General features: G+C 59.3%; 1 protein-coding gene and 1 non-coding gene across 4 annotated transcripts in view; both read right to left on the reverse strand.

Moving 5' to 3' along the window:
- The window catches only part of SYNE3 (spectrin repeat containing nuclear envelope family member 3), an 81,884-nt gene extending 72,950 nt beyond the window's left edge, over window positions 1–8,934 (reverse strand). For all 3 annotated transcript variants that reach the window (XR_009864838.1, XM_062181854.1, XM_062181855.1), the window contains exon 1: window positions 8,889–8,934. The gene's annotated coding sequence lies outside the window, so the exon portion shown is untranslated. The remainder of the gene's footprint in view (window positions 1–8,888) is intronic.
- A 13,524-nt stretch (window positions 8,935–22,458) lies between these two features.
- On the reverse strand, window positions 22,459–22,731 carry LOC133751765 (small Cajal body-specific RNA 13). Its single transcript, XR_009864860.1, has one exon. It is a non-coding gene; the product is annotated as a small Cajal body-specific RNA 13 (non-coding RNA).
- Window positions 22,732–22,815: the final 84 nt, after the last annotated feature.

Below are 22,815 nucleotides of genomic sequence, written 5' to 3' on the forward strand. Positions count from 1 at the left end.
AAAATTAAAGGGCCCCCCAGGTGCCCTCCAGGGAAGCCCCCAAGGACTGTGTTTAAAGCACCCACCTCACCCACCGGGCTCCTCCCCCAGGGCAGAGACATGTCCTTGGCCTTGTCTTCCTATCCCGTGGCCATGGCCGTCTCAGTCAGTGTCAATATGCTGAAGGAACGCAGTTGCCCAAGGCACCAGGTTACAGGGCGGAAGGACCGAGATCCCAGCCAGGAACACGTGCCGCTCTGGCTCCCCAGGCGGGGCAGCTCCAGCTCGGAGCTGCATGACTAACCCGCTGCTTCCTGTAGGGGACAAATGTAGGAACTCGCGGGAGCCATCCTCTCCCTCCGCTCCCTCCACATCAACAAGCCAAGACCGTGCCAAGCAGCGCCTGGCCAGCCCCACCCAGGCACTGGGGCGGTTTTACTCAGAAGGAAGTGGGGACAGCAGAAGCCACAGGACAGACTTTCTTAAAAAAAAAAAAAAAATCCGTTATTTCTGAGCAAAGTCGAGTATGAAGCCAGCACACAGATACATCAGCCAATTGTGCCAGCCAGGCAGGCTGGCTCCTGGCACTGGCTCAGTGGCAAAGGTGGCCCTGGCCAGCAGCCCGGCTGGCTCTCAGGCAGCCTCCAACGGCCGGCTTGTGGTCACCAAGCTCCGAGTCGCAGATGGAAACTTTCCTTGGGAGCAAAGGGTGTGGTCGGGGAGGCAGGGCTGGGCGCTCCAGGGTGGGTTCCTGCTCTGGAAAACCGTTGGCATTCCTGGACCACGTGATGCTGGTCACACCACAAGGATTTCCTTTGCGGACCAGCTTGGCGACGGGGCAGCCACGGGGGTGCTGGCTGGAAGGCCAAGTTCTCTGTCTGCCCCTAGGAGCATGGACAGGCGCCTGCCTGAGCTCCGGACCAGGGAACCTGAGTTCAACTCCCAACTCCGCTGCAGCCTGAGGGGCTGTGGGCAAGTTATTTTGCCTCTCTGGCAAGTGGGGATGACGTCAGCGTGTGCCCCACTTTGCCGCTGTGAGGACAGAGAAAACGCAACGCGGCTTTCTAAGTGCCAGACGGCCACCGGCTGTTACCTGGAAGTGTGCGTACCCACTCGCTCATTGTTCGTTCATTCATTCACTCCACAAATACAACTGGCTCTCTGGAATGGGTTCTGCATCCATGGATTCAACCAACCACGGGGTGGAAATGCACCGTGCACCTGCCCTGAGCGAGCACACTTTTCTTCTCATTCCCTAACAATGGAGTATCGCGAGATCCGCGGAGCGAGGACACGGTATTAGGTAACATAAGCCACCTAGAGACGCAGGAGATAGACAGGAGGGTGGGCGTGGGTTCTGTGCACCTCCCCAGACATTTTCCATCAGGCGACTTGAGCGCCCACAGATGTGGTACCCAGGGGAGGGCCTGGGACCAATCCCCTGGGAGCACCCTAAGGGCACATCGTGTCCGAGCAGCTGCAATGGCTCTGGGACAGACAATCGTCCCTGTCTCCTCACGCAGGGGATGGCTGATGACTGCACCTGCAAATGAACGACTAACTTGGTCAGTCTCGGGTGGGACAGGACACAGCAGGGGTGTGGCGGGGGCGACTGTGCAGGCAGGACAGCCTCTCTGAGGCTGGAACTGAGAACTGAGACCTTCGCAAAGAAGACAGGGCTGCGGGAGACACCTTCTAGGCTGAAGGAAGCCGGACAAGGGAACGGCGGGGCGTGGTCCCGGGAGACACCGAACGGCAGGTGGGGGTCCTGGGAGGCCAAGGGCAGCTTCCAGACCCTGGGAGAGCCCCTGCAGAGGGACAGGGGCCGCTCTCCAGGAGGATAGTTCCTGTCCAGGACCACGAGGGAAGGTGACACACAGCACGCTGTCCTCGGCCCACTGCTACCACTCCAAACCCACCGCGTCCGAGTCCTGGAAACGTTCCCATCAGGATCTGCTCTGCCTGCTCCGTTCAAGGCTTTGTGAGCATCAGCCCCTGTAAAGTCCCTGAGTGCCTGTTTTAAAGTATAAAGTCAGCAGCAGGTGTGCAGCGCAGTGGTCAAGCCGCCACCGAGACACCTGCTTCCCACACAGAAGTTCCTTGTTCGAGTCCCCCAAATCAACACGCCAATCCGACACCCTGGGAGAAAGCAGGTGATGGCTCACCTGGGTCCTGGGTCCCTGCCACCCACAGGGGAGACCCAGACGGAGTTCCTGGCTCCTGGGTGTGGCCTAGTCCAGCCCTAGCTATTGCAGGCATCTGGGGGATTGAACCAGTGGATGGCAGAGCTCAGTCTCTTTCTGGCTTTTAAATAAAAATGAAAATAAACGAAAAATTAAGGTACAAAGCCTTTTAATAATGGTAATAACCACTGCTCCTCTCTGGGTTGGCAGTGACGACATGAGGATGAAGAGAACCTCACAGTCCAGTAGGGAACCAGACTTGAAAACTTCACTAAGTATCAGGCAAAGTACAACGGGAACAGGAAAACAGAGGTGACTACGGGAGGCTTCCTGGTGGAGGGGACATCCAGCCAGGTGCTGGCGGGAGGGGCAGGGAGGGCAGCCGGGCAGAACTAACAGTCTGTGCTCCGGCCCAGAGATGAGAAAGGTCAGGAAGAATCAGGGGCTTCATGGGACCGGAGGTGGCCCAGGCAGCAGAGAGCTGGGCAGGCCGGAGACTTGCGACTTGATCCACAGAGCAGGGGTATAAGCAGGTAGTCACCAAGAAGGCCTGACCCTTCCTGGGATAGATGGCAGACGGCAGCGGCCACACTCAGGTCCCCAACACCGACAGCAAGCCTGCAGCCCACGCACAAGGAAAGAGCTGGACTTCAGGGCACCCGAGTGGTCTCCCAATTTCGATCTCTCATTTTACTATTTTTGTAAGATTTATTTTATTTACTTGAAAGGCAGAGTGACAGAGGGAGGGAGAGACAGAGAGAGAGAGATCTTTTGTTGGTTCACTCCCCAAATGGCCATGAAGGTCAGGGCTGGGCCAGGCCAAAGCCAGGAGCCTGGAGCTCCATCCGGGTCTCCCACATGGATACAGGGGCCCAAGCACTTGGGCCATCTTCTACTGTTTTCCCAGGCACATTAGCAGGGAGCTGGATCAGAAGTGGGGCAGCCCCTATGGGATACCAGCACTGCAGACAGTGGCTGAACCTGCTGAGCCACAGCACCAGCCCCTCAATCTCATTTCAGAGCGCGAAACCGAGACTGGCCCAGGTGAAGGTCAAACACAGGCCTCTCCCATCCTAAAGGAAAGAGGCTCCCCAGTGAGTCAGCCGCTGAGTTATTCAGCAAATGTCACTGGGGAGGGGTTCAGCCATTTTCAAATCTCGAATAAAACTCTTGGCTTAATTAGACTCCAACCAGCCCTGGTGGCCCACCCATGCCTCTGGACGACCACGTGGGCCTCCCCACTTCCATCCTACGGCCACCCCAGGTCAGGGGTGAGCGCCAGTGAGATGGACATTCAGGGACGGGGGGTGTCTGTAGGGCAGGCAGTGCAGGTCTGGTGGTTGGGAGGTCCCACCTGGCCCTGAGGCACCTGTTAAGACTCCATTTCTCTGTATGCAAAATTACAGGAGATCAGTGCCAAGGCTCTGGCTGACTCCAGCACTCTCTTATCCCCACCGCAGCTCACACTTGTCAACACAGGCTGAGCGCCCCCAACCCCCCAATTCCAAATATCCCCAAGTCTGAAACATTTCAAGCAGCCACCTGACACTGAGTTTAAAATCCCACACCTGCCCTCACGTGACAGGTCACGGTCAGAACATTCACCAAAGACAGGCGGCATTATCTTCCAGCTACACGTGCAAAGCGTACAGGAAGCACCAACCAATTTCATGTTTCAACTTCCGTCCATCCCCAAGATATCGCACTACGGAACTGCGAACGGACCAAAATCCAAAATCCGCAACACTTCTGGTTCCCAGCATCGCGGGTGAGGGGTACTCGGACGGTCTTGGTGCAGCACCCACACAGTTTCTGGATCCCGGTCTCCAAAAGCTGCCAACCGCATAGGGTCTTTCTCATCAGGGCCTCACACGTGCCGGGGGCACCCAATCCAGACACAAGGTCTGAGCGTCAGGAAAACCGCAAAACCACCAGCTGGGGCGTGCAGTGTGGGGACACCACCGGGCAGAGGCAAGTCTGAAAGAACGCATTGGGGCGGGCAGAGAGGAGGCAGCCGGGGATCACGGCACGCGGCAAAGCACCAGGAGGGAACGGGGGTGGGTGCCCCGCCTCTGGGCCCCACGGCCACATTCTAAAACCAGCGAGAGCCACGGACGGAGGGAGGCAGCCTGGCCCAGTCAGAGCTGTCAGTCTTCAGGACCTGGCCGAATCTGACAGCTGCGAGCCACCACCCAGCTGTTTTCGCAGGCGCGTTTCCCGGTGGCCCGCCCAGGCTGGGGTGAAGAATGTGCTCAGAACACCAGCGCCCAGGGAACAGAAGCGGCTCACGTTCTCCCTGCTCCATCATCACCTGTCCACCCCGCCTCCCGGAACCCATCGCTCCAGCTGAGCAGCGAGCCCCGGCAGACTCTGTACGGAAGACTTGAGACACTCTGAGCTTCCTGGGGGGATACTCCCAGCATGCTCATGCTGCTTGCTCCGCTCTCCTCTGACTTTTTAAAATTAAAACAATCAAGTCAGTCGAATCTCACATATGCCCCCGTCTGAAGCAGGAAGTTCCAGAAGTCACACCGGTGTGGCAGGTGGCATCCTCAGGGGAGACACACACGCACAGGTGTGGCAGCCCACAGCGAACCATCCTCCCCGCCTGTGTGTCCATTGCTGACCTGGCCAGGGCACTTCTCAGCTGTTGAACCGGTGGATCGGTCCAGGTGACCCGAGGCCCCTCCCAGCTCAAACATTTCAGCGTTTTATGATTCAGAAGTGTAAATCATTAGGCCAGGACTTAACATCCGGGCGATAATCTGAGATCGTAGAGTGCTAATGTCACTTTCTTTATGAGTTGTGAAGGGGGCGATTACATCTGCTGAATGAAGAGAAAGCACGCGTCCTACAACAGGATGTCTTTTTGATTTTTTTCTTTTTACGATTTATTTATTTGAAAGGCAGAGTGACAGAGAGAGGGAGAGACAGAGAGAGGAAGAGATCTTCCATCTGGTTCACTCTCCAAATGGCTGCAAAGATCAGGCCAAACCCAGGAGCCTGCGCTCCATCCAGGTCTCCCACGTGGGTGCAGGGGCCCAAGCACGTGGGCCGTCCTCTGCTGCCTTCACGCGCACATCAGCAGGGAGCTGGATCGGAAGTGGAGCAGCTGGTGCCCGTATGGGATGCTGGTGTCGCAGGCAGTGGCTTAACCTACCGGGCCACAGTGCCAGCCCATGTGTTTTTCTAAATCCAAGCAGATTAACGTTTGAATCCAAGGGCAGAGTCTGATTTTCTAAGATACAACTTGCAAATGTGCCATACTATCTTTAATATCGGTCCTAAAATTACTATATAATATGAAAAATACATATAATGGAACATAGTTGTACATATAAGAGAATACTTCAAAAAGTTTGTTGGTTATAGAATTAAAAGACGTTTATTTTGCTATAAAAAGAATTTTGAAACCCTGGGGTGAGTGTGTGGGACACCAGCACCCCAAATCGGAGTTCCTGGGTTTGAGTTCTGGCTGTTTCCCACAAGCCCAGTTTCCTGCTGACGCACACCCAGGGAGGCAGCAGACAACCGCTCGAGGACTTGGGTTCCTGTCACCCACGTGGGAGACCCGGATTAAGTGCCTGGCTCATCCTGGCTGTTGCGGACATCCAGGGAGAGAACCAGCGGATGGGAGATCGAGAAAGAGGAAGTGAGAGGGGGAAAATTTTTTTTCTGCCTTTCAAATAAGCAAAATTTTAAACATCTTGAGAACCAGGCATAGTTTTCATAATCTGCATTTTCCATGAAAACTTCTTGAAGCGAGGGCACATACGTGCACCCTGTTTGTAAACGACACAGCGTCAAAGCAGCTGACCTGAGGTGCCCGCGGCGGGCGGGAGCGGCCTCTCTCTCTCTCTCTCTCTCTCTCTCTCACGTTTGCTGCAGGATCACCCCCTCGCCTTTCCCTTCTGAGAACCTGCTTCGATCTGTGAAACAACGCACGCATGGAAGCCCACGTGTACTTCAGTCTCTACCACGTGACTTCCCGTGCACCTGCACCCTGCCACTCTCCCCATCCCCCCAGCCCTCCTCCTGCCCCCAGGGTGAGGTCCGACTCTTATTTAAGGTGATCACCACCCCCACCCCCATCCCCACTCTCTGTCTTCCTTTGACTTCTCCCGAACGGATCACGGATCACCACTCTGGCTTCAGGATTCCCTCTGCCGCCCTCAGCCCCGCTAGGCACCACCACACAGAAGGAAGGAAGCCCAGCTGCACCCAGCCTTACCCCTGCAGGAGGACTGGTGATAATAAAAACCCTCCCTCTCACCCTTGACGCCACGCGACACCCTGCCCGGGCAGGCGCTCTGCTGAGCCTGGTCCCAGTCACCTCATTTATTCTCTCCGGGGGCGATGGTCACTACTTTGGAGATGACAAACATGAGGCTTCAGCTTCCGGGACTTGTACCCCTCTGCTTCCTAGGGGCTCGGCACACGGCCAGCACCCCGGAGTCCTGCAGCAAAGACGCCTTGTCGGGTGGCAAAGGCCAGCAGCCACCGCCTGCCTTCCATCTGCTCCGCCCAGCTTCCTCTGCTGGGGGCCCAGGTGGGCTGCTTTTAGATGTTTGCCCTCAGAGCCCCTCTTTTCTCACGATGACCGGGATCCTGCCTGGCCAGGGCCATTGTCCCAGTGATTAATGTAGGACATTGTCCTTGGACAGGCTGTGTGGTGTCGTGCAGGACATCAAAAGCCTGGCAGTCAGGTCCTGGGTCCACCACACCCAGGCACAGGCATCAGTCCCTGCGTCCGCTAACTGGACAGCAGCAGAGCCCTGACTGCTGCCGGCCAGGAAATGCTTAGAAAACACTCACGCCCCAGTCTCTTAGACAACACACACGGTCCCTCCCCAGCCTCCTCTGGGACAAGGAACAGGTGTCAGCGGCCAAGACCATTTGACAGACATGGGGAAATCAAGGCAGAGAGGGATGGGGCAGACCCCAGCCAAGCCCCCTCCCCTGAGGCTGTGACAACCGCTTGTTTGGGCTGTGTCTGGAGCCACGCAGCTGGCTGCCCATGAAGGGCATCATTTAAGGCTCACAGCGCCCTCCTGTGTGGGGGCTCTGGTTATGCCCTCCTCCCCCGACCTGCCACCAGGGCTCTGAAAGCTGCAGCGACTTTCCTGCCACACAGCTAGGAAAGGGCGAGAGCAGGACTGGGTCCACTCATTGCTCACAGATGGGTGACACAGGCAGCCCGGCGGCCCTGGGGGCTCCCAGAGGCTCCAGGGTGTTTGGAGAAGCGTCCATGTTGCACCTGCCAGTCTCATTCCCAGAGCAGCCAAGTCAGGGTGCCCGAGGAGCCCCCGCCCCAGGTCTCTGTATCACCAGGCACAGGGGCTGCCAGGCACAGCCAGGCCCAAGGGTAGCAAAACATGCAAAGCACCAGGTCGGCAGGGCTGTTCCCATGGAGACAGAAGAAGACCCAACTCACCCTCGAGACAGCCGCCCGCACCTCCAAGCAGAAACCAGCAACTGGGGTCTCAGCCCCTCCCCTCCGTGCCACCAGCAAATCCTCGGGACCCCCAGCAGGGCGAGAGTTCCAGAACTGACTTCCCAGCCCACCTCCCGCTCAGCCACCCCCAGAGGGGCCTCTCTGGCTAAAAACAACGCCGGGGCCAGCAGGCTTGGCACAGCTGTGGCTGCCGGCAGCGCAGCGTTGTCCTGCCTGAGGAATGTGCAAACCCACACGTGTTGGCGCGGCTGCTGGCGCACGGCGACAGCAAAGGGAGCAAAGTAGCCGAGGGCACCAGGACGCCCCTCCCACCTCCCTGCTCGCTCCGAGGGCACCAGGACGCCCCTCTCTCCTCCCCGCTCGCTCGGGAGCCCTGGGGGCTGTTGGCTGCCCCAGCTGCACGGAGGCCAAGGCCAGGCCCTTCCCGAGGGCCGGGCTCTGCTGTGGCTGTGCCGCTCTGGGCAAACCAGTCCCCATCTCTGTTTCGGTTTCTTCCCCTTGTGGATGCAGTGGGCGGTGACTGGTGACATGCCCCCCTTCCTGTCCTCACTCAACACATCTGGGGACCCCACCGTGCCCCCTCCCAAAAGGTAGGAGGCGGGGACCCCTTCAGAGACTAAGGAGGAGCCCAGGACACGGGAAGGGTCCCTGGGCCAGGGCCACCCAGAGTGACAGGGCTCATTATCGCCACACCTCGGGCTGGAGCCCCCTGGCTTCCAGTCCCGAAGCAGAGGCCAGCTGAGCCACATGGGCCACTACTCCCGGGTGACCACGGGGCCACATCCCCGGGTCTCCTGTTTGGGGTCACACAGTAAGACCCCAGAGGAAGTCAACATCCCCCCGAGGCTCCCCCGCCCTGAGAGCCAGCTCCTGCAGAGACGTGGCAGTGAGGCTCAGAGGCCGGCTCGCCCGGGGCTGCACAGCCCGTGCGCTGCCGAGCAGGGGCGGCAGGGTCCCCTCGCCCAGGGGACAGCTGGCAGAGCCGACCCAGCGCCCAGGGTTCCAGGGCTTTTCCTCGGGGCCGGAACCTCCAGGGGCAGAGGGAAGCCTGGGGCTTTGGCGGCCCCCAAGGAGTGGCGGGTTTTAAACTGAAAGAAGCGCTCGCCCGCAGCTGTCACGCCGGCCCTGGCCCTGCGCGCGCGCGCACACGCGCCTCCCCGGCTCCCCTTGACTTTCGGGGACCGCGACCCCTACGCCGGGCGCCAGCAGGGCGCCGAGTGAGGCCCGACCCCGCCGCCCCTGGCCCGGCTCGGCCTCCCCACGCCACTTACCCGGCCCGGAGCGAGCAGGAGCGCGGCGCCGCGGGCAGCTGGGGCCGAGCCGCCCGCCCTCGTCCCTGCGTCCCGGGCGGCTCCGGGGCGGGGCCGGGCCGGGGCGGGGCCCGGACACCCGCGGCCGCTCCCGCCCCGCCGGGACCCGCCGGCGGCCCGCGGGATGGCGAGGCGCCCGGCAGAAGCCCGCGGCTCCCACGCGAGGGCCGGGGGCCCGGGGACGCGGCGCACGCAGGCTCCGCCGGGTCCCATCCTCGGGGTGGCGCGCAGCCGCCTCTGCCCCGGGAAAGTTGGGTCTGGGGCGGGGGGAGGGGGAGAGGCCTGCAGCTTCTGCCACCCGGAGCCCAGGTGAGGCGTGAAATGCGGGAAGGAAGTGACATCCGCAGCCGGCCCGATGGGCGGGGGCGAACTCCCCGTGCGCCCCTCCCACCCCGGGTCCCCAGAGCCGCAGGGAATACGAATCCCACCCCCAATGGGAGCCTCAGGCAACCCCCAGGCCCAAGAATGTGCGTCCCGCCCCCTCCCCAGCTCACCAGACACCTCCCGCCCGCCCAGGGCCCGCAGCCCTTTAACCTGGCCTCTGAGGGCAGAAGCCTAACCTGCCCCGGGCCTTTGCACCTGCAGTTGCCCTGGGCAGGGCTTCCTCTGCACACCTCCCGTGGGGCTCCTCCTGCGGCCAGAGGCCTCGTCGCCTGTCTCTCTGCACCTCCGGGCCCAGGTCTCAGGGCCACTGGCCTGCCCAGCTCACAGCTGCACTTTGAACAGTTCCCTGGCCCCAGCTCTTTTTTCCCAGTGACTGTGGCCCTGCATGATTGGTTCTGCCTCCTCTGGATGGGGATGAACTGCTAATGAAGACAACACTCCTCCAGCCTGCAGGGCTTAGGGACAAGAACAGGAGGCTCTGGGAGAGAACTGACTGCCCCAACCCACTGCTTCCAGGGGGTGTTTCCTCCTGGGTCTCATAGCAGGTCTGGCCGGAGTTTGTTGACTAAACCAGTGTAAAAGTCAGTGTCCTAAGAGACTGACCTGTGAAACAGGACCGTGTTGTAGTGTGGGTGTGTGTGTGTCTGTATGTGATTGAAGGACAAGGTAGAGGACATAGCCAAAACCCACGCACGACGAGCACTGGGGCAGACCTAGCTTGAACCAGAGTACAGAGTGACAGCCACGCCCCCTAGGTGAGAGCGCCCACAGCAAATCAGGGCTGTTCTCTGGGACACTGGAGATAAAGGGCCATGGTCGCACGCACGCGGCAGGCCCCAGGTGTCCTGGCCCGGGTCCCACCACCAGTCTGACAGCATCAGAGAGGTCGCCGCGGGCCGTGGGGCCCCTGCTCAGCCGGCACCTTGGGTGCAGGCGGTGATTAGCCGTCGTTAGAGAGCCGTGCCTGGATGACGCTCTCTACTTCACAGGTGGCTTTCAGGTGTGTCCCCTTGTTAAGTCTCTTCAGAGCTCCTTGGGGTGTTAGGAGAGGTTTAATGAGTGTGTCTTGTGAGGGAGACAAAGGCACAAAGAGGCCGGGTGGTTTGCACAAGGGCGGGGGCGGTGGGGCCATGTTGCCTGGAGGGTGGAGCCCGGGACTGCTGGAGTGACCCATGGCGAGGGGCAACTGATGGCTGGCAGCAGGACCCTGGCACCCAACTGCCCCCGTGTGAGACTTTCAGCTGGTTCCTCGTGCCTGGTTTCCTCTTCTGTTAGATGAGTCTAATGATAGGAACCTGGCTTGTGTGGTTTCGTGAGCTCCCGGCTTACGTGGCTGTTCTACGGTGGCTCTGGTAGGGGGTGATCACCATGGTTTCTGGCACACAGCAATACGGGCTTTCACCAAACCTTTCCTGAGCACCTACTATGTGCTAGTGCCTGGGACTACGGAGGAGAGTGAGGCACAGACTACCACCTCCCAGGAGGCCACGGTACAGGGGTCCTGTGTCCAGGACAGGGTAGCACAGGGCAGAGATGACCTGTCCCTCCCCCCGCTGCCATAGTACGGACCCCAAGCTCAGAACAGTGGAGAGACTCAAATCCCAGGCCAGGCGTTGCTGCTTATCTATTGGAGTGGACCTTGGCAGGCTGTGTGAGCTTTCCAAACATTACTTTTCTCACCTGTTAGCTGGGAATAGCAAGAAAACGGGAGAAAATATTTGACAAACCGCAAAATCCCGAGCAGATATTAGTAGATGCTTATTATTATTAATTTTTTGGCTGCATGGACTTTTCATAAACTTCCCATCCAAACCACGACCTTATGTTTATTTGACGACGGTCAAAGTCGTAAGGAGAAAGGGCTGAGCAGGCAGCGCGGGGAGGACAGGGCACTTGCAAGCCGGTGAGGCGCTAGGGACGCTTCAGCATCCTTAACGTAGCTGCGAAGGGCGGGCAAGAGAGAACGGGGCCAGGGAAGAGCCCCTCTCCTTCCTGGAACTGAGCACAGGAAGCCCCGCCCGAGGCCCCCCTTCCAGAAGCAGAGAGGGAACCACAGCAGGGCTCTGAACCGATGCCGCCACGTTCATTCGGAAATTCTGACTCACTTGGCAGCCGGGCTGTTTGCGAATGCACAAAACGACTCCGGAGAAGCAGCGTGTTTACGGCCCTTTCCCCAGGACGCGTCCCTGCTGCCGGCATCCCCGCCTCCACTCTGGCGGAAGCAGGGCCCGGCTAAGGAGCCAGGGGAAACACTGCCGTGTGCCTTGTGCACTTGGCTTGCCCGCGTCGACAGCCGCCCGGCACGATGTTTTCAGCCAGCTGGAATCTTTTTCTTTCTTTCTGGCAAACAGAGTCCTTCGTTGTATGAATGGGTAAACTGAGGCGAGGGGATGTGGAGGAGGGGCTCTGCCCAGGGTCCTGATGGGTGTTTTGGAAATTTACGTTCCCACTTCTGCATCTCCAGCCTGGTTTCCCTTAGTGGTGAGTTGTGTAAGTGCTGTTGGCTAAACACAGAGAGCAAGCTCACGCTGGGGTGCCAGGTTCCGCGGTGCCTGGCGTCCGTGTGGGCAGCTGGTTCTCGCCCCAGCTCTCCGCCCCTTCGTCTTGATGTGTTTTCTGCTTGCCAGTCCTCCATGCTTCTCTCGCCCACTCAGGTCTCTGTGTGTTTCCAGGGTGGGTGGCTCACTCTCTGGTTTGCGCGTTTCTCTGGCTTGGTGGCCTCCCCCGGGGCAGCTGCCAGCCCACAGTGAGCCGTCTCAGCCCTGAGCCTGCAGGATATTCCTCGGGGTGTGTTTCACCATGCTGCTTTCATAAAATAAAACGTAGAGGGTGTGGGGAACCCAGGACTGACGCCTCGGACCACTGTCCTAGCCCTCGCGGGCACTGCTGACTGGCTCTGTGACTCTGGGTCACTCCTAAATCTCTCCAATGAGACAAATGGGAAAGGTCATCTCAGCCGGCGCCGTGGCTCAACAGGCTAATCCTCCGCCTAGCGGCGCCGGCACACCAGGTTCTAGTCCTGGTCGGGGTGCCGGATGCTGTCCCGGTTGCCCCTCTTCCAGGCCAGCTCTCTGCTGTGGCCCAGGAGTGCAGTGGAGGATGGCCCAAGTGCTTGGGCCCTGCACCCCATGGGAGACCAGGAGAAGCACCTGCCTTTGGATCAGTGCGGTGCGGCGGCCGCAGTGCACCGGCCGCGGCGGCCATTGGGGGGTGAACCAACAGCAAAGGAAGACCTTTCTCTCTGTCTCTCTCTCTCATTGTCCACTCTGCCTGTCAAAAAAAAAAAAAAAGTCATCTCTACGTTATTCCTCCAACTTTAAAATCATGAGGATCTTGACAATATTAGATAAGAACATCATTTAACACAACCAAACAGTCATTATAACACTCCAGGAAATAAGTACTATCATTAGCAAAAATGTTAAAGTACAATTGACAAGGTTTTTTAAAAATTATTTTTGGGGGCTGTTGTGGGGTAGTAGATTAAGCCACAGCCTGAAGCGCCAGCATCCCATATGGACACCGGTTCGAGTTCCACCTGCTCCAATTCCCATCTAGCTCCCTGCTAATACTCCTGGGAAAGCAGCAGAAGATGGCCCAAGTGCTTGGGCCCTGCACCCACGTGGGAGACCCGGATGAAGCTCGTGGCTCCTGGCTTTGGCCTGGCCCAGCCCTGGCTGTGTGGCCACTTGAGGAGGGAACCAGCAGATGGACGATCCAGAGGCGGGAGAGGAGTGAAGACTCAAGTGTGGGGCGGGAGAAGCCATAGATAAGGGAGTGAGCTATGCCTTAAGGACGGAGGGCTCTAATTAGATTCGCCATTCATGTTGGTCTTTAATTTCCTTTCTAAATTTTATTTTTAAAAATGTGTATATTTACCATGTACTAAGGGCTTCCAATGTGGCAAACACTGCTCATAGCCTTTCCTACTTCCTCCCGTCACCCTCATTACCACCGGACAAGGTGGCCTCATCACCTACCCACGTGCCCATGAGGGAATGGAGGATGATAACTCGGCCATCGGCACACAGCCATCACGTGACTCATTGAGAGCTCAAACCCCACCGTCTGGCCCCAGCACCCAGCCTCCTAACTCCTTCAGCTCTGTGTGGCTGGTGGCAATAGTGGAGGTCAGGATTAACTCCCAGTCTCTTTCTTAGGTTATGTTTTCCTACAGAGCTCTGTTGAACTCAGGACATGAGTTCTTTCTGGGTCAAGGTCATGGATGAAACGCTAAAACACCTTGCAGCAGCGTTCGCAGCAGAAGAGACTGTGTGAGTGTGTGTGTGAGTGTGTGTGTCTGCTGCCACAGGGGGAGCTCACCCCAGGGGGCTGAGTGTGTGTGCACACAGCTGGGCTGAAGCCTCCAGCTATGTGGACATCTGCATTTGCTACAAGGAAAACAGCAGAGTTTCTAGATCTGCACCACGGGACACACGGGGCCGGCTGTGCCCGTTTCGGTAGATAAATGTGGTTTTGTGTTCTCTGAATTGCCACATCCCCGCCCGCTCGGCTACTTCCTGGGCTGTGAGCACTCAGTGGGGGCGAGGCGCCCTTCGAGCGCCATTCTTCAGGATCCAACAACAGCCTACTGTGGACTGGCTTGCAGCCCGTTTGTTTTTGTTTTGAAATCTGAAATGCAGCTTTCATAATGTCTGTTTCCAGCCCTGGGGTGGCTGGCAGAGCAAGGCTCGCTGGATCAAAGCCTGCTGGTGGGGCGTCTCTCTGGGCTCTGCGTGTCCCTGCCTCTCGCCTCCACATCCCGCAAATGGGCCCACACCTGCTCCGTCTTCCCTAGGAGCCGACATGGGGATCCGTAGAGTAAGAGCGAGCAAGCGAGCTGCACCCGTGAGGCTCAGTGGCTGCAGATGACCTCGGCAGGGCTCAGGACAGAGGCCAAGCCAGGACGCGGCTGCAGGTGAGCAGGGCTCGGAGGGAGGAGCAGGCAGCCTTTGCCTTTTGTGCTCCCTGGAGACATGGCTTTTGAACTCCGCCGGTGTGCTTGCCGTGGAGGGGCGTGGCCGCTCTGGACACGTGATGCCCTTAGAGGCTGTGTGCTAGGCAGAATTCCCCGGGGGGAAGCCTGCCGACAGGCATGGCTGTGGCACAAGCCTCAGGGCAGCGGAACCCAGTGGGGACATCATCCCATCCCCAGATGAGTGGCTGGCGGTCCAGTCTTTGGGGAAGTCCACACTTTTCCCAGTAAGGGACTTGTAAATGCCAAGTGGGTTCCCGTGTCTGTGAGAATGGGAGGGGGGGCGGGGGCGCCAGCTCTGCTGCCTGCTGGTTCACTCCCCTAATGCCCTCCACAGCCAGGACCTTGGCACTCCATCCAGGTCTCCCTTGTGGCCGTCACATGGCTCCACCATTGAGGCCAAAGGCCCGCCCCTTGGTGGGGCTTCTTGCGGGCGAGGACACTTCCCGAACAGACGCTGGCTTTGCTGCCGGGGCCCAGCTCCACACAACCCGAGTCTTGCGGCAAGCAGCTGGCTCCAGTAACGCGCGGGGAAAGCAGCTTTCATCTGCAGTGCGGGAGCACCGGCCGAGGCTGCCAGGGGCTTGAGTCCTGAGAGCCCGTGTGCAGAAGAGAGCCGCCCCCAGCAGACAGAAGCGACCCCAGAGATGGGGGAGGGGGTGGGGAGGGCGGCACGCACTTCCGGGCATCTCAGAGGTCTCTGCCAGCTCCAGGCCCGTGGGACCGGTTCTCGGCTTCGGAGCTCCTGGCTGTCTCACCGTGCAGAGGGGCGGTGTGTTTGTGTCCCGGGTGAGTTTGGCCAACCGGCGGGACGCTGTCTGCGCAGGTCACAGATGGCAGTGACTGTGACGACAGAGGCTCGCTTGCAGCGGGCACTGGACAACCCCCCCGGCCCAGCTCCTTCCCATCTCGGAGCCCCCGGGGGGGTTTGAAGAGCACACGGCCAGGGAACACTGCCCACTTCAGCCCGCAGCCCTGGCAGCCCCACCGCCGCCTCTCTGCGGCTCTGAAGGGGTTCTCCTTCCTCCCCCTCCTCATCCTCCCCAGGCCCTGCCCTCCCTGACTATGGACGCTCCCAGGGTTTCTCCCCTGCCCTCCTGTTGCTCTCGCTCTCCCTGGACCAATCCAGACCCCAGACAACAATCAAGATCCTGGTCCTGGTATCTTAGATACGTCACCCGATGGCCCAGATGTCCCTCAGAACCTAGGGAGTCCGAGTGCCCAGAAGTGACCCAGGGCCTTGCCTCGGCAGCCCTCCTTCCTCCGGGGTAAGTCCCCTGGTGACAGGCCCAAGCCTCTCCCTGCACTCAGCCATCCCAGAGGGCTGCCCGGCCCCCTCTTGAGCAGGGCCCACATGCCCTTCCCCCTCCAGCCTTGCCGCAGTCTCCCCACTGGCCTGCCTCCCACCCAGCTCCCCCTTCCTGCCCCGTCATCTCTCCGGAGCGCTGCAGCCTGCACGCCTTCCGGAACCTTCTGTCATCCAGAGGAGCACTCAAGCTCCCCACCCCTTGCAGGACTGCGTGGCTCCTACCCTGTGCCCATCACAAGGCTGTGAGGTCCTTGGGATGAGGCAGGGGTTCCTCCTGCTCCACCTGGACCCTGTTGGCACGGAGCTTGTGGCATCTGCGGTCCACGGGACGAGTTTCACACAGTTCGGGATTTGGTGAGCCTGTCCTGGGTGCTTTACCGTGTTACGTGGTCTTTATTCCAGAATTATGTACTAGACATACACTGAGTGCCAGAAACAGAGCTAAGACACCTGGCCACAGAATGAAACCCAGGCAGGGGCTGGGACAGTGGCTAAGGGTGCCACGGGGGATGTCCACGCCCCACACGACAGTGCTGCCTCTCCTGCTTCTGGTCCAGCTTCCTGCTAATGCACACTCTGGGAGGCAGCAGGCGACGGCTCAAGTGTTTGGGTCCCTGCCACCCACATGGGAGACCTGGATGGAGTCCCAGGCTCCCGGCTTCAGTGTGGCCCAGCCCTGGCTGTTGTAGGCATTTGGGGAGTGAGCCACTGGATGGAAGATTTTTTTTTTAAGATTTTTATTTTATTTGAAAGAGTTACGGGCCGGCGCCGTGGCTTAACAGGCTAATCCTCCGCCTTGCGGCGCTGGCACACCGGGTTCTTGTCCCGGTTGGGGCGCCGGATTCTATCCCGGTTGCCCCTCTTCCAGGCCAGCTCTCTGCTATGGCCCAAGTCCTTGGGCCCTGCACCTGCATGGGAGACCAGGAGAAGCACCTGGCTCCTGGCTTCAGATCAGCGAGATGCGCTGGCCGCAGCAGCCACTGGAGGGTGAACCAACAGCAAAAAGGAAGACCTTTCTCTCTCTCTATCCACTCTGTCAAAGAAAAAAAAAAAAAAAAAAAAAGAGAGAGAGAGGTGGAGACAGAGAGAGGTCTTTCACCTGCTGGTTCCCTCCCTGGTTGGCTGCAATGGCTAGAGCTGTGCCAATCCTAAGCCAGGAGCCAGGAGCTTCTTCCGGGTCTCCCATGTGACTGCAGGGGACCAAGGACTTGCGCCATCTTCTACTGCTTTCCCAGGCCACAGCAGAGAGCTGCATTAGAAGTGGAGCAGCCAGGACTTGAACTGGCGTCCATATAGGATGCCGGTGCTTCAGGCAAGGGCTTTAACTCGCTGCGCCACAGCGCCAGCCCCAAAGGTTGTCTTTCAAATAAACAAAGAAGACACATACTCCTTATCTTATAATGGATGAAGGCTTCCTCTGAAGTTTAATTTTTTTAACATGACCCCTTTAAACTGTGGGTGTGTGTAGGTCTCATTCTAGTCCCGAACACACTGCACGTCCCCAGGACTTCTTACCCAGCACATGTGGAACTCCGGCTTCTCGGGGCCTGCAAGCCTAGCCCGAACCACCTTATGCCAAACGGGACCCGCAGAGTTCCCGATCTGGGAATATCTGTGTGCGTACAGCGCGGCAGCTTAGGGACAGGACCCAAGACTAAACCTAGTACATGTTTCATACCCACCTCACAAGGCAACCTGGAGGTCATCTGGGGCGGTACTTCCAACGTGCCGGTTTTGCCTGTGCCCACGTGAGGCCAGCTGTGGAATTCCCGACTTGCGGCGCCATGTGGGTGATTTGGGGGCCTCTGGGTTTCGGACGCAGGACGGCGCCGCACGGAGGCCGCTTGTTCCCAGAGTGCCGCTGCTTGCAAAGAGGAAACCCCGGAATTTCTGGTTCTTGTTTTTTCGTCTCTCGCTGACCAGCCCCATTCCTCCTGCTTTCAGTCAGCCTTTTAAACGCACGCTTCTAATCTGTTGCGGCCTTGGTGTGGAGAACCCCAGGGAACCGCCCTAAGATACGGGCCGGGTGCAGCTCTGAGCACACAGGGACTCATTCCCAGATAGTGTGGGTGATCACAGGAGGGCCGCGGGGCTGCGGAGGAGCAAGGACTAGCGCCCCCTGCCTGCCCGGCTGGGGAAGGCAGACTCGTTTACAGAAAGGCCACGCACTTCTCTGAGAGCAGAAATGACGGGAAGGTGACAAATACGAGCAGTGAGAGGATGGCATGGGCCCTGCCCCAGGCAGCCCTGGGGCCACAGCCGCACGGCTGGAGGTAGACGAGGCGCAGGGCCCCCCCTGCGCTGGCTGGCACAGAGCCGCGGGGCCGTGGCCGCTCCAGCACCCGTCCACAGAGGGAGGCGGCCTGCGGCACCTTCTCGCTCGGTCACCCAGGCTTCCAAGGGAGGGGCATGGGACAGAGCAGCCCCCCTTCCACTTATGTTAACAGAACACAACTGACTGACAGTAGCATTTTATTAGAACTCTTTAAAACTCCGACACTTGCTAGGCATTTCCTATCTCCCTGGGCTACATTTTCAAAGTATGAAGCTTAGAATTAACAAATGAGGTTTTTGGGCTTTTCCGCCATAAAAGAAGAAACAAACTTAAAAGTCTTACGGGGTGAAATCCCCTTTCTTCCCAGCTGAGACGTCCGTGGCAGCAGTGGGTCCCGTGCTGGCCAGCTTTCTCTCCGCAGGCGTGAAATGATCAAGGCTCAGAGTGAGACCTGACCCATCAGAGACCAGCCACGGCCTGCGATCCACCTGCACAACCACGCAGGCTCCCCCGCGTTCTGGCTGCAGGCTCGGTGACACGCGGAGGCCAGCACTCCCCCGGCAGGAACACCTTCCCAACTGGCTCCCTGGTTTTCACTCTAGCTGGAAGGTAACAGTTTGAGTTACAGAACCCACCTGCTGTACAGAAAGGAACAAACACAAAATTTAAAGTCACTCGTTAAACAGTGGGTAGAGGGAAAGCCAACAATTCATCGCCTTTAATCAAAAGCTTTTTTAATGTAATGTTTGTAGTTACCATTTCATATTTTATTTTTTAAATTTTAACTTTTCTTAATTAGAAGCAGAGGGAGATTCGTCTACCCACTGATCCACTCTCCAAATGCCCACAAGGCCAAGGGCTGGGCCTGCCCAAAGCTAGGAGCCCAGGAACTTAATCCAGGTCTCCCAGGTGGTGGCAGGGACCAAGGTGACTCGGGACGTACGTCAGCAGGAGTCAGGACTGGAGCCCTGGAACTCCACCTTGGGCTGCAGGTGTCCCAAGCGGCACCTTAGCTGCTGTGATACTACCTTGTAAGAGGCAGGACTTGGGCTTCTATCCGTGCAGTAAAGTAAACTTTAGAAGCCTGAGGACACAGAACACAGGGAGTGAAAAGCTAGGATGAGACTTTTTACATTGGATCTTTGCATTGAAGTTGCTGCCATTTTAATTCACAGAGCATAAAAAAGTCACTCTCTGCCCAGAACATCTACAGGCACGGACAGCAGAGGCCACAAAGGTCTTCAATTCTGGAGAAACTCACAGAGCGAGGCTGTCCCCCGGATGTTGTGAGTGAACGCGAGACAGAACGGAGACCAAGGCGTGAGAGCTGCCACCCGAGGGCTCACGTAGGGTCCCGCGAATTCACGTACGAAAACACTGCTTGAACAAGACGTACAACACACATGCGAAGACACACCTGCGCCCCCGAGCAGGGGAGGCCACCCAAAACACACCCAACACCGGAATAAGGGAAAAGGTTTATTGTCGGGTGGCGGGGAACCCGACAGGCTGGAGGCAGAGGGCAGAGAAAATAGGTCTCATCATAGCTTTGCAGAGGTAGAAGTGGGAGCAGCGAATCCCATCAGGGTGGGGGTGGGGTTGCTGCCGTGGTTGGGCCATTTGGTCAGCTGACCCCTGGTAGGCCAGGCTGGGTCCTGGAGAGGCCCAGCCCATCGCGCAAGGTGGTGGCTGGGCCAGAGCCCAAGGTGGCACCCGGGGCTCGAGATGGTGCCCCGATAAGACGCCACCATTTTATTACCAGTACAGATTTCTGAAAACGTGGCGGCCAGGAAGTGGAACACAGGAAAGGCCAAAAACCCGGGCAGCAAAGAGCTCCTGAACAGCTGGCGGTGGTCACGGGGCCCGGTCACGTTCTGTGACACCCAAGTGCTGACACTTACCCCATCCCAGGGTCCATGCCAGACTGAGCCACCCGCACCTCTAGCTCCCCACTTCACCCTGAGGGCCACGGAGGACAGGACCCCAGTCTGAGTGGTCGTGATGTGGGCCACTCCCAGGGGCAGAGGAGTCCCAGTGCAAAGGGCACTCTGTCCCGGCGAGAGGCTCCGCCCAGACAGGGCTCTGCCTGGCTCCTCCCTGGTGCTGGCACGTTAATTCCAGCCTAGCAGTGACACTCCAGAATTACTGGGTAACAGCTAAGCGCGTCAGAGAAAGGTTTTGGGTTCCACCCTGGTCAGTGGGATTCTGGGTCCCAGATGCTATTTTAGCTCGGTGATGTTTGGTGGCTCCACCCCAAGTTCAGCCCAGGCTGCCTGGCACTTCCGTGGCACACACTGTGAAACCCCTCCCATCTTCTAAAACCGGTCATTGCTGAGCACACAAGGACCCGGCACTGGCCGTGCACTTCGGGTGGGCGCCACGTGCTGGAGGCTGAGCTGCCGCTTGGGACGTACAGTGACTCTGCACTTCCGACCCGGCTTCCTGCTGATGCACCCGGGAGGCAGGAGGCCCCGACCCTGGGCTCCCGGCTGTTGCAGGCGTGTGGGCAGTGAACCTGGGAACGGGAGGTCTGCAGCTCCCTCTCTGCTCTCTGCATTTCAAATAAATACATCCCTTAAAAAAAATCCCCGACTCCAGCTCACTTCATGTGGGACTGAGACAGAGGAAGAGGCCGTCACATTTCCCAGGTTTGTTTTCATTCCTTTTCAATCTGAAAGGCAGAGGTGGATCTCCCATCAGCTGGTTCACTCCCTAAATGCCTGCCATTGCCAGGCTTGGCCGGCGGAAGCCCAGAGCTTGGAACTCTACCGAGGTCTCCCACGCGGGCGGCAGGCCCTCAAGTGTCTGGCCATCACCGGTTGTCCCCTGGGGCGTGCGGCGGCAGGAAGTGGGTGAGAAGTGCAGTGGGCGGCAGGACCCACACAGCTGCTTCCCTCTCTGCTTTAAGGCCACTGATGGCTGACGCGTCCTCCGAGAGTGGTGTCAGACACACACCAACACCTCGCTGAGCCTGGTGGCTCCACCCCCGTGGGCAAGGCAGGGGCGCAGCGCCCGGGCTCCCCTCCATTTACCCTCCTCTCACAGCATCACAGCCTCCCAAACGCTGCGCCTCCCCTGCAACTCTGAAAACACAGGTTTCCTCTCAGTGCTCATCTCTAACGACAGCTGGGTTCCCAGCAGCACAAACATCTGACGACCAGGGGACGACGGCAGGACGCGCCACTCTCCATCACCGCTGGCCTGGGCCTGGGTCCTCAGAACGCCCCTGTGCAAACCCTTCTCCCACGCCCAGGCAACACGAGCGCGGCCTGACCCACGGTCGGCAAGAACCGAGCCAGGCTTTCAGGGGAAAACTGCCAGGATTCATTAGACAAGCAAGCAGCCACTCGCTGTGACCTCAGCAGGAGTCAGAGACTTCTGGAAGGGACTCATGGGTCCTCCTGCTAGGTGCACCAGGTGCCGGGCTTCTGCCCTAACCGCGGCACGCCAAGTTCTGCATCGCTTCCGTAGACCACGCCTGGAATCCCGAATCTGAAACACAGAGAGAGTCTTCTAAGAACCGCAGCACTCACAGGCCTCATATGGAATCAGCACGCACCTCCCATGCAGCAGTGGACACCCAGGGCACCCCCCAGTGCAGCAGTGGACACCCAGGGCACCCCCCCTTGCAGCAGTGGACACCCCAGGGCACCCCCCAGTGCAGCAGTGGACATCCAGAGCACCACCATGCAGTAGTGGACACCCAGGGCACCCCCCAGTGCAGCAGTGGACACCCAGGGCACCCCTCAACGCAGCAGAGGGCACCCCCCATGCAGCAGTGGATACCCAGGGCACCCCCCAATACAGCAGTGGACATCCAGAGCACCCCCCCCCAATACAGCAGTGGACACCCAGGGCACCCTCCCAATACAGCAATGGACACCCAGGGCACCCCTCACGCAGCAGTGGACACCCAGGGCACCCCCCACGCAGCAGCGGACACCCAGGGCACCCCCCACGCAGCAGTGGACATCCAGAGCACCCCCCATGCAGCAGTGGACACCCAGGGCACCCCCCCCATGCAGCAGTGGACACCTAGGGCACCCCCCACGCAGCAGTGGACATCCAGAGCACCCCCCATGCAGCAGTGGACACCCAGGGCACCCCCCATGCAGCAGTGGACACCTAGGGCACCCCCCACGCAGCAGTGGACACCCAGAGCACCCCCCATGCAGCAGTGAACACCCAGGGCACCCCCCAAATACAGCAGTGGACACCCAGGGCACCCCCCAACGCAGCAGTGGACACCCAGGGCACCCCCCCAATACAGCAGTGGACACCCAGGGCCCCCCCCCAATACAGCAGTGGACACCCAGGGCACCCCCCACGCAGCAGTGGACACCCAGGGCACCCCCCAGTGTAGCAGTGGACACCCAGGGCACCCCCCCAATACAGCAGTGGACACCCAGGGCACCCCCCAACGCAGCAGTGCACACCCAGGAGCCCCCGGAGGTGGACGGCCCACCAGGCTCCAGTCCGCGCCGACAGGTTCCCCGCAAGACCGCCTGGCCGACACGGGCTGCCGCTCTGGTTTTAAACGCAAGCACTCCCGAAGCACCCAGACTCGTCGCCCCCGCAACTTCAAGTCGTTTGTAGCAGCACTTAGTGTCCGACAGAAACCCCTCGGTCTGCCAAACAATATCGCGACTGCAAGGCTTCTCTCACTGTTGGCGGATCGACGATGACACGGCACAGCCATCATCCCCGTGGCAACAGCAGCCAGGAGTATCGGAGGGAAATTGCACACGGAGCCGCCGGCTCTGGGGCGGCCATGCCTCAGCTCCCTCCGGGCTATGCTGTGTCTGCAAGCCTGGTGCGCGCTGGGGACCTCCGACCCCGCGCGGCGCCCAGGCTGCAGCCGCGGCCCCCTCCCGCCAACCCGAGCGCGCCCCGCGCCCCGCACGCTGTGGGCCCGGGAAACGGCTACCTTCTCGGCAAACGCTGC

The sequence above is a fragment of the Lepus europaeus genome, chromosome 22 (genome assembly GCF_033115175.1).
Source record: "Lepus europaeus isolate LE1 chromosome 22, mLepTim1.pri, whole genome shotgun sequence".
Classification (NCBI taxonomy): Eukaryota; Metazoa; Chordata; class Mammalia; order Lagomorpha; family Leporidae; genus Lepus; species Lepus europaeus.